Consider the following 15238-nt stretch of genomic DNA (forward strand, 5'->3'; position numbering starts at 1 on the left):
ACACCAAGAATCTAACCTCCATCTCCCTCATTCCCTGCCACACTCATTCTCCACTCCCATCTCACCTCAACCTCCATTTTCTCTTGCGATTTGACCCATATAAATAGAGGCAAACATAACCACTATCCTTGTAACATCACAACTCCACCAAAGATAGAACCACCAAACCCACATGCAAACCCATTCAACTCCACAAACCCAATATTCTCAATAGCTTCAACAGTAAAATCCAAACACAGCAAACAAGCGATTCCTAATACTTTAACAATTCTTGAAATCCAAGATGGATTTCTTTTCCTCCACTGCATCGACCTAGACAAAGCAATTTCGACCAGTAATGCCTCTCTTTGAGAACTTGCACCTCAGTCACTCACTGCTAATAATTCCAACCCATTTTCCTAATAGTTTTGGGTGAATGAGAGTTGGATTTCAGAATTTTGAGAGGTTTTGAAAGATAATAACAAAAAAAGAAATTTTTTTCTTTGGAGTTTCAAAGAATTGAATTATTGGAGTGAGATTAGGGGGGATAAATTTTGACAACTATCCTTAAACTTATTTAGTTGTAACATTACAGTCTCTCAACTTAAAAATGTAACATAAAACCCCCATTAACTTTTAAATTTTACATAGTAAAATCTCTCTGACCTTCAATTATCAGTTTTTCAGCTAGACGCTGACCTGGACAGTTTCAACATGGAGCTTAGTCAGTATTTTTTTTTTTTTTTTCTCTCTAGCCGTATGTAAATTGAATTCTTATTCTTTCTACAGACAAAATAATTTTTCATGCATAAAGAGAATAATTTTACACTTTGCATAAGAGAGGAGAGAGAAATGTTGACTAAACACCATGCATGAGTTATCCACATCGATTTCTAACTGAAAAATCAGTAATTGAAAGTTAAAGGGATTTTACTGTGCAAAATTTGAAAGTTTAGGAGATTTTATGTTATATTTTAAAGTTAAAGGACTGTAGTGTTACAACTATATAAGTTCAGGAACAGTTGTTAAAATTTATCCGATTAGGGAGGGAACTAGTCGGGTTTTTGTAGGTACCCAATTTAACCAAACTTTAATAAGACATATTTGGATAATATATAATCGGATTTGGGATGAGTTTGTGTTTGAATAATAATATAGTGACATGTTTAAATTTTGTATATTGAGTATTCCTTACTTAAATCTGTTTATATAAATATTTAATTAAATATAAAGTATTTATTTTTTATAATAATATTTATAAATTTTTATATATTTTATTTTAAATAAAATAGAATTTAAATATATTATGGAATTATTAAATTTTTAAAATATAAATTATTAAGAAAAATATTTTTTATGTAGATTATTAATTAAAGTATATAAACTTAAATGTGTTCAGGTATTTTTGGTTAATAATACTCGGAACAAATTTGATTGGTTAAAAATAAATTTAAATTAAATTTAAGATGAATTCAAATTTTAAAATATTAATCAGATTTAATTTGAATATAATGAGTTTTATAAATACCTTACCCAATTTCATCTTTTAATAAGATATTGAGAATTGAGTCAATTATTCCCCTTGCCATTTTAGCCGTTGGAATTTTCAAGGCAAATGCAATTGAAAAATGTAATCCCGCCATGCAATTTCTGGGGAGAGAATCATCAGAACCAATTGCAGCTCTGCACTTCACCTCACTTTTTGCCTAGGTTGCACGGAAACGGGAGGCAGGAGCGTTTCCCCTTGCTGGAAACGTTAGGACACGGCGAGGAAACGTCTCTGGGCCGTTTCCGTAATTCCTTGAAATCGAGCAGCGTTTCCTTAGCGGTTTCTGCGTTTCTTTAAAAAAATAAAAAGTCGCACCTCGGAAGAAAGGAGAAGGCAAAGAAAAAGAAGAAGAAGAAGAGGAGAAGAAGGAGGAGTACTGGTGGTGAGCAACGTCTTGCGATGGGAGCTTCCTTCCGTCCGTCTTTGCTCGCCAATCACCTCCTTGCCCCTGATGGCGCTGCTCCTTCTTCATGGCTCTGCTCCAGTGCTCCTTGCCCGAATCTTCTGTTTGATTTTTTTTTAATCTTTTTTTTTCAATTTTCAATATATTAAAACTCTCAACCTTTTATTTTCAGCATTTTAATATTAATTTTATTATTCTATATATTTATTATTTCAATTATTTATAATTATAAATATATAAATAAATAAATAAATAAATTAATTAATTTCATTATTTTTTTTTATTTTAATATTTAAATTTATTATAACTAAAACTTTCAAATATATATATATATATATATATATATATTATTTATAAATATATCCCTATATTTTTTATATTTACGCGTTTCCCCAACGTTTCCGTTTCCTATATTTTTTGAAAATACCGTTTCCCAGTGTCCGTTTCCGCGTTTCCCGTATCCGTGTTTCCGTTTCCGTGCTACATAGCTTTTTGCCTCACCTCCAGAGGTTTTTGTCTTCTCCAGTAGACAGCTTAACTTCCCACCACATGGGTTGCAACTCTGCTATGGAGATGGAACAAGTATTCTGACCAAAAGGGCAAGAGGAAGAACTTACCACTAATTGGTTATATTTGTGGCATGAACAGAATTGGTGAGATGGGTTTTGACTTTTGAGGATTGTCGAGTTTCTTCTAAAGCTTTGAAGAAATGGCTGTAAGGGTCAGATGTCAAGGAGGCAGGAGAGACACAAGAGATTTTAAGGGCAAATTTGTCATTTCATCTATCGTTAATAGTAAAATAGACGGAGGAAGATACAATTAAAATTAAAAGATTAAATAGTTTAATAATCAAAATATAGATTAAATAATAAATTTTATTATATATATATATATATATATATATATATATATATAGACACGTGTGTGTGAGAAGAAAATTAAAATATTCATGACTGCTACAGCCATAAACATGTGGCGCCCATCTAAATACCGCAGATCTTAGGCGTATCAAGTAATAAACTATAGTAATCTTAAATTTAAAATGTACCTTTAAATTAAAACAATATATATGTAATTAAACTACAAAAATATTTATACTTAAACACTTAACATTTTAATAAAATAATATTTATTTAATACAATTGTATTTAATTCCTAAAAAAACATAAAAGTTAAATATTCAGCTTAGTTTACAATTATAGCTAAACTTTTTAATTTTAGATAAAATTAATTCTAACCTATGAAATTGGATGTAATTATAGTTAAATCCTAAAATTGATTAGAAGAAATTCATAGAAATATATCTATGTAAATGACTTGATTTTATTTTTTTATTAATGTGATTATAATTTTTAAAATAATCAATTAATTTAATTATTAAAATATAAAATTTGTTTAGACATCTAATTATCATAATTGTAAATTTAATTTATTTGATTTCTATAATTATAAATTTGATAGATAAAATTTAAACTTCTCCAAATCAATTTTAAATTTTAACAATAATTTTTAAAAGTTTTAATTTATAATTTAAAATTATAATAATTAAATGTAATTATAAATTATCACACAAATTTGACTTTTTATATTAATTATAGATTTAATTTTAGAAATTAGATATAATTACAACCCATTAATGTCACGTTAAGATACCTAAATAACGAGAAAATGATTTTTATTTTTTTCAATTAGCTAAATAAAAAATAGAAAATTGAAATTTTAAACAAGTGAATATATATATTTTTAAAATTTTTAATTTAAAAAATTAAAAAAAAATCTGCGCCAGAAGGCGAGCTGCAATTACCAAATTTTCTCAAGGAAGCAGAAAAATTTGAGCTAGAGGACTGGTGGGGCAGGCGAAGCTTAGAAAAATGACAGTGAGCTTGAAGGAGGGAAGCTAATGCTTGGAATCATACATGGAGGCTCATGTTCCCAAGTATCACCAGTGGATGCAAGAACCTGCTCTTTTCCAAGCTACGGGGTTGTAGCCATTCTCTCTCGAAGAGGAATACCAGATGCAGCTCTCCTGGATCCCAAGATCCCCTCAGTTCTCTCTCTTTCTCTGCTTCAGTAGTCTCTGATTGATGTGCTCTGTTGTTTATTTTGCTTTCAGATCACAGTGAGCAAATTTGTTCTTGTTTATTTTGATGGGTATTTGATGGTTTGAGACCGTGCTTTTGCAGAGCGGACTTTTATTGTGCTGGATAAGGACTTGGTAGACTGGTAGAGGGAAATTTTGTTCTTGGAGATTCCGATGTGGAAGGTCAGTTCAAATTTATTGGCTGCATAATTTTTAGGTAAAATTTATTGGTGCTTAATTTTGTTCATTCACTTTTTTTGGGTTGGACATATTGGGAATCATATGGAGTTCTTATTTATGGAAGACAGAGTTAAGAACTTGATATATAAAGGATATAAACAACGCCTATTCTTGATCCAAAACAACGCCTATTCTTGATCCAAAACAACCACAACAAGATCTTGTGAATTGGAATGCGTATCCCCTTGTTGTTTCTGTGCATTTCCCAATTGCGCCAACACGCTCATGTTATATCTCTAATTTTTCCTTTTGGAAGCATAAACAAGTCCTTCCCTTTAAGACGTGCTTCAAATCGCAATGACAGTGGGTGGTAGCCTTAAGGACATGCAGATCTCCGTTCTCTATATTTATAGTGCTTAGGATTTTTCCAGTCTTACTTGAATATAACTATGTTTCCACATATCATATTCCTCATTGAATGGTAATTATTCCAATGAATGATTGAACAACCAATGTGGATGTTCTGATGGGTTTTAGGACTTGATCTTTCTCCATATCAGTTATGCTTCCTGTGTAGAGATCACTGGATTTCCTAAAAGCTCTCAATAATTTATTCACGTGGTTTATTATGTTCATCTGTTATGAAAAATTGATAGTATGCCCATTTCTAGCTATGGTAGGTGATGTAAATATGCATATGAATGATTTGGTTGACCCACAATTGGCTGAGAGTAAGATAATGATAGCTGAACCCAAAATGTACTTCATTATTCTTTCTTCTACACTCATGTTTGCTAAGCTATGAGTTTCATTTTTTTTTCTCCTTTTGAAATTGTCCTCAACTTCATTTATTTCATTAGAAGAGGGAACTTCTCATGCAATTTATGTGAATGGATTTGTAAATTGTAATAATATGCAAAAATCAGTACTTCAAGTTTGCCGGAGATGAGTTCATTTTTATCATCCATTGAGTGTCATTGGAGTGAATTTGTTTTTAAAATTTTTATATTAATTGGTGTTGAGATATCCCTTATCTCCTTAAGTTATCTGTTAAGCTTAAGTAGTATAATAGGAATTCAATTCCTAAGTCTAATAGGAATGTACTACTGTGTGTGTATATATATATATATTTATAGAAGTTGAATGAAATACATAGATTTTAATTCTCAAAATCATAGTCTTTCTTGTTTCTGAAATTCTTTCATGGAATTAGAGCTTAAAAAAAAGGCCTAATTTTTTTTTCTTCTATTTCGTCTCTTCTCTATGCTTGAAGAACAAATGGCACCACCGTTCTAGTTGGCCACCTACCAGAAGGGGGTGGACTACACCACTCACCTAAAAGAATTCATTGACCGTTGGTGACTCAGGCCCCAAATGACCGATGCTGGACCTTTATCGGAAGCCGCCACGCGTCGTCAACGTGCCTCCGCTGTCTTCAGACATGCCGGTGCGTGAGGGATAATTTGGCGACTGTTTTTGTAGGTCCAACGCTGGCCAACTCGCCCTTGATCGGCAGCTCTTCCTGACCCTACACCATTTTCGGGTCTTCTTCCGATCTCCCTCCACCAAGAGATAGTAGCCTTTGGGTTTGTTCTTCAAGACATCCAACACTATTTGTCGGATCTATTTGAAGGTTTTAGGAGCAACCAACATGACTGAAATAGGTAGTTCCTCCAATTTAGGTGACTGAAATAGGTAGTTCCTCCAATTTAGGTGACTCTAAGCCAACTTTCTCTTTTATTTTCAATTCTCCAAGAAGTACTACTATGAAGTTGCAAGTTAGCAATAATTATGTAGAAAGAGATGTAGAAAGAGATGATTCTCATTGATTTCAATTAATCTGTACATGGGTATTTATATACAATTGATTCCTATAATTGTGTTATACTAATTAGGAAGAAATCCTAAATAAGAAATCCTAAATAGGAATACAGAATACAGAATATACACAGAAATAATATAATGATTGACTTTCCATTAGGAATACAGAATACAGAATATACACAGAAATAATATAATGATTGACTTTCCATAACACTCCCCCTCAAGTTGGAGCATAGATGTTAATCATGCCCAACTTGTTACAAATGTAGTCAATCCTAGCTCCATTCAGAGCTTTTGTGAAAATATCTCCTAACTGCTCTCCGCTTTGATATGTCTGTTGAGATGATCATTTGTTGAATCTTTTCACGAACAAAGTGACAATCAATCTCAATATGTTTGGTCCGCTCATGAAATACCGGATTAGAAGCAATATGGAGAGCGGCTTGATTATCACACCACAATTTCGCAGTTGGGGGTCTTAAAACTGTCTCATCTAATAATTGAAATATCCACATTACCTCACATCGATTGTGCCATGGCTCAGATTCGGATTCAGACTAGATCGAGAAACTACACTCGCTTCTTGCTTTTCCAAGACACCAAATTTCCTCCAACAAAAACGCAATATCCAGAGTTGACCTCCTATCAACCTTAGATCCACGGCATCGAAAAACATTCAACATTCAAATGCCCATGATTACCATATAACAAACCTCTTCCTGGAGCTCCCTTGGATAGCACAAGATTTGTCCCAAGGCTTCCCAATGAGCAACAGTTGGGAAGACATAAACCGACTTACCACACTAACGGCATAAGCAATGTCGGGACAGTGACAAGAGGTAGTTCAATTTTCCTACCAATCTCTGTATCTCTGGATCTTCAAACAACTCACTATCCTGTAAATTTGGAGTCATTGGTGCACTACAAGGCTTAGCACCTAATTTTCTGTCTCTGTCAATAGATCGATGACATATTTTCTTTGAGACAAGAAAATACCCTTCTTACTTCTCATAACTTCAATACCCAAAAATACTTTAATAATCCCAAGTCTTTGGTCCGTTTGGAGGAAGGTTTTAAGAGATGAAATACCTGCAGAGTCACTCCCGGTGATGATAATGTCATCCACATAGACTACCAGAGAATTAGACCACCTCAGTTGCTTATAAAATACGAGTGATCACACTTACTCTTTTGCATACCAAATTCTGTCTTGTTTCAATCTCCCAAACCAGGCCCTAGGACTTTGTTTCAAGCCATAAAGAGACTTAAAGCCTACAAACTTTACCCAACTCCCCCTGAGCAACAAACTCAGGTGGTTGCTCCATATACACCTCCTCCTGAAGATCACCATGAAGGAAAGCATTCTTGATATCCAATTGGTGCAGGGGCCAATCATATGTAGAAAGCATTCTTTCTACATGGTATCAGAGCAGGCCATCTAGGGTGACTATTTGTTCTCACCACCCACCAGAGAGACCTTGGCCGCGATTAACATTGCCGTCGCCTCAATCCCCTCATTCCACCACTGTGTCGTTGTTCGATCCAAGACACCATTAAAGGACTTCGAGGTTTGGCTCTCGGATCCTATTTATTTACTTGATTTGTGATTTTGGATTATTTTGTTGCTGTCAGCACTTTGGATTAGCGTTTTGGTTAGTTTCTTTGTCTCAACAAATGGCAGACAATAAGAATGTTATTTCTGATGTGATTCCGATGATGACTAAGATCACGGAACACAAACTTAATGGTTCAAATTACCCAGGTGGAGTAAGATCATAGGGTCTATTTGCGTAGCATTGATAATGATGATCACCTTACTAAAGATCCACCTACTGATGATACACAACAAACTTGGCTAAGGGAGGACGCTCGGTTGTTTTTGCAGCTTCGGAACTCGATTCACAGTGAGGTAATTAGTTTAATTAATCACTGTGAATTTGTTAAAGAATTGATGGATTACTTAGATTTTCTGTATTCTGGTAAAGGGAATATCTCCCGTATTTATGATGTTTGTAAGGCATTCTACCGTGACCGTTGAAAGAGAATAAGTCTCTCACGGCTTATTTTATGGATTTTAAACGGGTATATGAGGAACTTAATGTATTGTTGCCTTTTAGTTACGATGTGAAAGTTCGCCCAACGGAGCAATATGAGTTTTCTTGCGTGCCTTCCTTCGAGTATGAGATCGCTAAATCTCGATTCTTTCCGATTGAGATTTCCTCTTTGCATGAAACATTCACACGGGTCCTTCGTGCAGAGTACCCAATCTTCACAGTGCTCTTATTAGCCGTAATCCAAATGGACAACAGGGTAATAGAAGAGGAAGTAGAGGAGGAATTACAAATGTAATCGTAATGGAGAGGCTAGTTCTAATCAGACTCAAGAGGAGTCATTTGTTATTATTGTCATGAGCCCATACAAAATATAATTGTCCATGACTTCAGAGGAAAAATCAGCGATCACAGATGGCAAATATGGCGTGAGGATTCTCTACGGTATCTTCCTCTGAGAAAAGCTGCTTTGGTATCTAAGATTTTGCACGCTTTTCCCGATGTGCATCTCAAAAGCCTACCAGTTCCCCTAGTCCTGAGATCGCTAAGTCAGGTAAATCCACTACATGCCTTGTGTATTCCTCATCCAAATGGGTTATTGATTTGCAATGCATCACATGACAGTAATTCTAGTCTTCTATCCGCTTTGTCTAATCCCACTTCCTCTCATTACTTTAGATGGTTCTACTTCTTGTGTCATGGGTTCTCGAATCCGACTTCGTCAATTTCTTTGTCATCATCTGCTTTGTGTCTACCAAATTTCTCTTTTAATCTACTTTCTAGTAAACTTACTCGTACCTTAAATTGTTCTATTTCCTTTTTTCCGATCGTTGTTTGTTTGTGATCTTACGAAGCGATTATTGGTAGAGGACGTGAGTCGTGGTCTCTACATTCGAAAATCATGTACCGCGTCGCTTGTTTGCTCGATCAGTAACACCTCTTGAAGCTCATTGTAGATTGGGTCATCCTTCTTTGTCTACCATGAAGAAGTTGTGTCCTCGCCATCTTTATCGATCTAGAATGTGAGTCGTGTCGGTTTGCAAAACATCATCGTTTGCCTTACGTGTCTAGAGTCAATAAACTGGCCGTCCTTTTGAGTTAGTTCATTCGATGTTTGGGGTCCTTGTTCATACTTCTAAAACTGGATTTCGTTATTTTGTTACTTTTGTTGATGATTACTCTCGTGTTACTTGGTTATATTTAATGAAGAATCGTTATGAGTTGTTTTCTATCTTTTGTGCCTTTTGTAATGAAATCAAAACTCAATTTAATATTTCATAGCATATTAAGAAGTGACAATGCTAAAGAATATTTTTCAAGACAATTTCAATCTTACATGACACAAAATGGCATTCTTCATCGATCTTCTGTGTGGATACCCCATCCCAAAATGGCGTGGCGAAAGAAAAAATCGGCATCTTCTTGAGGTAACTCGTGCTCTTCTTTTCGGATGAAAGTTCCTAAACACTTTTGGGCGGATGCTTTCTACGCATGTTTTTGATCAATCGTATGCCGTCTTACATCCTTAATGGGGATATTCCTTATACCGCTTTGTTCCCTACAAAATCTTTGTTTCTGTTGAACCCGTATTTTTGGTTGTACTTGTTTTGTACGTGATGTTCGTCATGAGTTACTAAATTGGATCCAAAGTCTCTCAAATGTGTCTTCCTTGGGTACTCCTGATTCAAAAAGGGTACTGCTTTCTCTCCTACTCTTAATCGTTATCTTGTTTCTGCAGATGTCACATTTTTTGAGTCCACTCCATTTTTTTCTCAATCATCTGTGTATGAGAGTCAGGGGGAGGAGGATGATATCTTAATATATACTGCCCAATCAATGTCTAGTCCTCTCTCACAGCCTGTTTCTTCTGTCTCTAGACCTACTCGGCCTCCCGTTGTTCATGTTTATTCCAGGAGATTGGAGATTACTGACTCAGATCCTCCACTAGCTACTTCGTTGGGAGATCCTGTACCTCATACTGATCATGATTCTGATCTAGATTTACCCATTGCTCTTCGTAAAGGTAAACGTTCATGTACTTACCCTATCTCTTCTTTTGTTTCTTATAATCAATTGTCTTCTTGTTCTCGGTGTTTTGTTACTTCTTTAGGCTCTGATACCATGTAGAAAGAGATGTAGAAAGAGATGATTCTCATTGATTTCAATTAATCTGTACATGGGTATTTATATACAATTGATTCCTATAATTGTGTTATACTAATTAGGAAGAAATCCTAAATAAGAAATCCTAAATAGGAATACAGAATACAGAATATACACAGAAATAATATAATGATTGACTTTCCATTAGGAATACAGAATACAGAATATACACAGAAATAATATAATGATTGACTTTCCATAACAAATTATATGTCATGGTCAGCTTCAGTAGAATTGTGGTTCATGGGGCAAGGTTGTGATGAACATCTGGTCAAGAATGCTGGTGATATTGCTGTTGATGGTAGAACTAGCTGGAACAAGGTAGATGCACAGTTTTGTAGCCTTTTATGGCATTCTCTGGACCCTAAATTACTTACCTTATTTCAGTCCTGTAAGAATTGTTGTAAGGTATGGACAAAGGCTAAAACTTTACATACTAATGACATACAACGTATATATAAAGTTGTTTAAGATATTGTTCATCTCCAATAAAATCACTAAGATATGGAGAGTTATTTAGGCCAAATAGAAACACTGAAGGATGAATTTAATTCTCTAATGCCATTCTCTAATAGCATCACTGCGCAGGAACAACAACAAGACAAGTTCTTTATGGTTTTGGCTTTGATAGGACTGCGATCTGATCTAGGTTTTATATGGGATCAAATCTTGATGGGTTCTGTGATTCCTTCCCTGGAAGATGTCTCTGCTTGATTGCTACGCATTTCCTTAAATGCAAATGGTAGTAATGAAATTGAAACATTAGTGCTAGCTGTGCAGACTGGAAATTAGTAGGGATAGGGTGGTTCTCGAAAAGGAAAATGAAAGGGCTTTCCACGCTTGAAATACTTGTTGGGCATTGCATGGCAGAACACCATGCAATAATAATAATAATCAATCCAACATAAATCGTCATGTAGCTAATGTAGCACAAACTCATGGGAATGGACTTCTTCCCTTACCTGATGCCAAAGATCAACAGTCTGATTCCATTGTCCTTACTGGAGTTGACTGCATTGAGTACTTGCAGTATCAAGCTACTAACCTTTGCTTATCTAACAAAGTCTACACCCATTGGCCCATGATACTAGACTCGATGCATCTGACCATATCTATGGTAATAAGTACCTTTTCTTTAACCTTACTACCCCTCCAATTTCCTTTAGAGTTACACTTGCTAATGGCTCACAAACTATGGTTAACGGAATAGGAGAAGTTCAACCTCTTCCTTCTGTTTCTTTGAACTCAGTCTTATTTGCACTTGAATGTCCATACAATTTAATTTTCATTAGCAAATTAATAAAAAATCTTGATTGTTCTGTCACCTTTTTGGATAACTCTGTTATTGTGCAGGACCGGAGTACGGGGAAGACGATTGGAACGGGATATGAGTTACAAGGACTGTATCATCTATCTATTTCGAAATTATCAGTTGCTCTCACTTCCACTGCATCTATCGATCTTCTTCATAGCTGCTTGGGTCATCCAAGTATTACCAAACTTCAAAAATTAGTACTTAGTTTTTCTTCTGTCTTCTTTAGATTGTGAGTCATCTCAACTTGAGAAACAAACTCGAGCTTCCTTTCCCAAGCGAGTCAATAATAGGGCCACATCTATATTTGATATTGTTCACTTAGACATATGGGATTCGAGTCGTTTTAGTTTGTAGAAAGAGATGATTCTCCTTAATTTTAATTAATCTGTACATGGGTGTATATATACAATTGATTCTTATAATTGTGTTCTACTAATTAGGAAGAAATCCTAAATAGGAATACAGAATACAAAATATACAGAGAAATAATATAGTGATTGACTTTCCATAACACTCCCCCTCAAGTTGGAGCATAGATGTTAATCATGCTTAACTTGTTATAAATGTAGTCAATCCTAGCTCCATTCAGAGCTTTTGTGAAAATATTTCCTAACTGCTCTCCAGTTTTGATGTGTCTTGTTGAGATGATCTGTTGTTGAATCTTTTTACGAATAAAGTGACAATCAATCTCAATATGTTTGGTCCGCTCATGAAACACCGGATTAGAAGCAATATGGAGAGCAGCTTGATTATCACACCACAATTTCGCAGGCAGGGAGATCTTAAAACCTGTCTCATCTAGTAATTGAAGTATTCACATTATCTCACATACTGATTGTGCCATGGCTCTGTATTCGGATTCAGCACTAGATCGATAAACTACACTCTGCTTCTTGCTTCTCCAAGACACCAAATTTCCTCCAACAAAAACGCAATATCCAGTAGTTGACCTCCTGTCAACCTTAGATCCAGCCCAGTCGGCATCTGAAAAACATTCAACATTCAAAAGCCCATGATTACCATATAGCAAACTTCTTCCTGGAGCGCCCTTCAGATAATACAAGATTTGTTTCAAGGCTTCCCAATGAGCAACAGTTGGGGAAAACATAAACTGACTTACCACACTAACGGCATAAGCAATGTTAGGACGAGTGACTGTAAGGTAGTTCAATTTTCTTACCAATCTCCTGTATATCTCTGGATCTTCAAACAACTCACTATCCCCTGCTAACAGTTGTAAAGTTGGAGTCATTGGTGCACTACAAGGCTTAGCATCTAATTTTCCTGTCTCTATCAATAGATCGAGGACATATTTTCTTTGAGACAAGAAAATACCCTTCTTACTTCTCATAACTTCGATACCCAAAAAATACTTTAACAATTCCAAGTCTTTGGTCTGAAACTGGGTTTGGAGGAAGGTTTTAAGAGATGAAATACCTGCAGAGTCACTCCCAGTGATGACAATGTCATCCACATAGACTACCAGGAGAATTGGACCAGCCTCAGATTGCCTATAAAATACTGAGTAATCACACTTACTCTTTTGCATACCAAATTCCTGTACTGTTTCACTGAATCTCCCAAACCATGTCCTATGACTTTGTTTCAAGCCATAAAGAGACTTCCGAAGCCTACAAACTTTACTCAACTCCCCCTGAGCAACAAACCCAGGTGGTTGCTCCATATACACCTCCTCCTGAAGATCACCATGAAGGAAAGCATTCTTGATATCTAATTGATGCAGGGGCCAATCATATGTAGCTGCTAAAGAGATAAACAAGCAAATAGAAGTAAGTTTAGCTACAGGAGAAAAAGTGTCAGAGTAATCAACTCTATATGTCTGAGCATATCCTTTTGTTATAAGGCGTGCTTTTAACCTAGCCACAAAACCATCATGATTTACCTTTATTGTAAATACCCATTTGCAACCAATAGTTTTTTTACTAATGGGCAAAGGCAACAGTTTCCATGTACCATTAGCATCTAAAGCCTCCATTTCCTCTTTCATAGCATCACACCAGCCAGGATGAGACAGTGCCTCACCAACAGTATTAGGGATAGGAACAGAGTCTAAAGAAGTAACAAAACACCGAGAACAAGAAGACAATTGATTATAAGAAACAAAAGAAGAGATAGGGTAAGTATATGAATGTATACCTTTACGAAGAGTAATGGGTAAGTCTAGATCAGAATCATGATCAGTATGAGGTACAGGATCTCCCAACGAAGTAGCTGGTAGAGGATCTGAGTCAGGAATCTCCAATCTCTTAGAATAAACATGAACAATGGGAGGTCGAGTAGGTTTAGAGACAGAAGGAACAAGCTGTGGGAGAGGACTAGACATTGGTTGGACAGTATATATTAAGAGATCATCCTCCTCCCCCTGACTCCCATGCACAGATGATTGAGGAAAAAATAGAGTGGACTCAAAAAATGTGACATCTGCAGAAACAAGATAACGATTAAGAGTAGGAGAGAAACAACGGTATCCTTTTTGGAGACGGGAGTACCCAAGGAAGACACATTTAAGAGATTTTGGATCCAATTGAGTAACCTGTGGACGAACATCATGCACAAAACAGGTACAACAAAAAATACGGGGTTCAATAGGGAACAAAGATTTTGTAGAAAACAAAGTAGTATAAGGAATATTCCCATTAAGGACAGAAGACGACATGCGATTGATAAAAAAACATGCCGTAGAAACTGCATCTGCCCAAAAGTGTTTAGGAACTTTCATCTATAAAAGAAGAGCACGAGTTACCTCAACAAGATGCCGATTTTTTCTTTCGGTCACGCCATTTTGGGATGGGATATCCACACAGGAAGACTGATGAAGAATGTCATTTTGTGTCATATAAGACTGAAATTGTGCTGAAAAGTATTCTTTGGCATTGTCACTTCTTAATATGCGCACAGAAATATTAAATTGAGTTTTGATTTCATTACAAAAGGCACAAAAGATAGAAAACAACTCAGAGCGATTCTTCATTAAATATAACCAGGTAACACGAGAGTAATCATCAACAAAAGTAACAAAATAACGAAATCTAGTTTTAGAAGTAACAGAACAAGGACCCCAAACATCAGAATGAACTAACTCAAAAGGGGATGAAGCCTGTTTATTGACTCTAGACGCAGAAGTTAAACGATGATGTTTTGCAAATTGACATGACTCACATTCTAGTACTGATAAAGACTAAAATGGAGGATACAACTTCTTCATGGTAGACAAAGAAGGATGACCTAATCTACAATGAGCTTCGAGAGGTGTTAAGGTACTGGAGCAAACAAGCGACCGCGGTACATGATTTTCCAAAATGTAGAGACACTTGACTCGCGTCCTCTACCAATAATCTGCTTCGTCGTAAGATCCTAAAACAAACACTGGTCAGGAAAAAAGGAAACAAAACAATTTAAGGTACGAGTAAGTTTACTAACAGAAATTCTTTTCTCTCTGATCTGCCATATTAACTCTTTGATATGCTCTCTCCATCCTTATCAACAGAAGAAGAAGATCGAAAGGTAAGTGGCGTTTCCCATTTTTTTTTTCTTCCCGATTGTGAATGAGGGTAATTAGGTTTATATTGGGGAAGAAGAAGAAGATCGAAAGGTAAGTGGCGTATTATTTTCTTTATTATTAATTTATTATTTTTCTTTTCTAATTTTTTTGTGAAATAATTTTATCAAGCAA

At 35.5% G+C, this 15238-nt stretch overlaps 1 protein-coding gene across 21 annotated transcripts in view; it reads left to right on the forward strand.

The window, feature by feature from the left end:
* Positions 1–3680: 3680 nt before the first annotated feature.
* LOC110654187 (uncharacterized) overlaps positions 3681–15238 on the forward strand; it is a 29142-nt gene continuing 17584 nt past the window's right edge. For 4 of the 21 annotated variants that reach the window (XR_009140738.1, XR_009140735.1, XR_009140737.1 and 1 more), the window contains exons 1-2: positions 3718–3978; positions 4115–4194. The gene's annotated coding sequence lies outside the window, so the exon portion shown is untranslated. Of the gene's footprint in view, positions 3979–4114; positions 4229–15238 lie in introns of all 21 variants that reach the window. The other 17 variants (XR_009140746.1, XR_009140740.1, XR_009140741.1 and 14 more) reach the window with 10 other exon arrangements.

This window comes from Hevea brasiliensis, chromosome 10 (assembly GCF_030052815.1).
Source record: "Hevea brasiliensis isolate MT/VB/25A 57/8 chromosome 10, ASM3005281v1, whole genome shotgun sequence".
Taxonomy (NCBI): domain Eukaryota; kingdom Viridiplantae; phylum Streptophyta; class Magnoliopsida; order Malpighiales; family Euphorbiaceae; genus Hevea; species Hevea brasiliensis.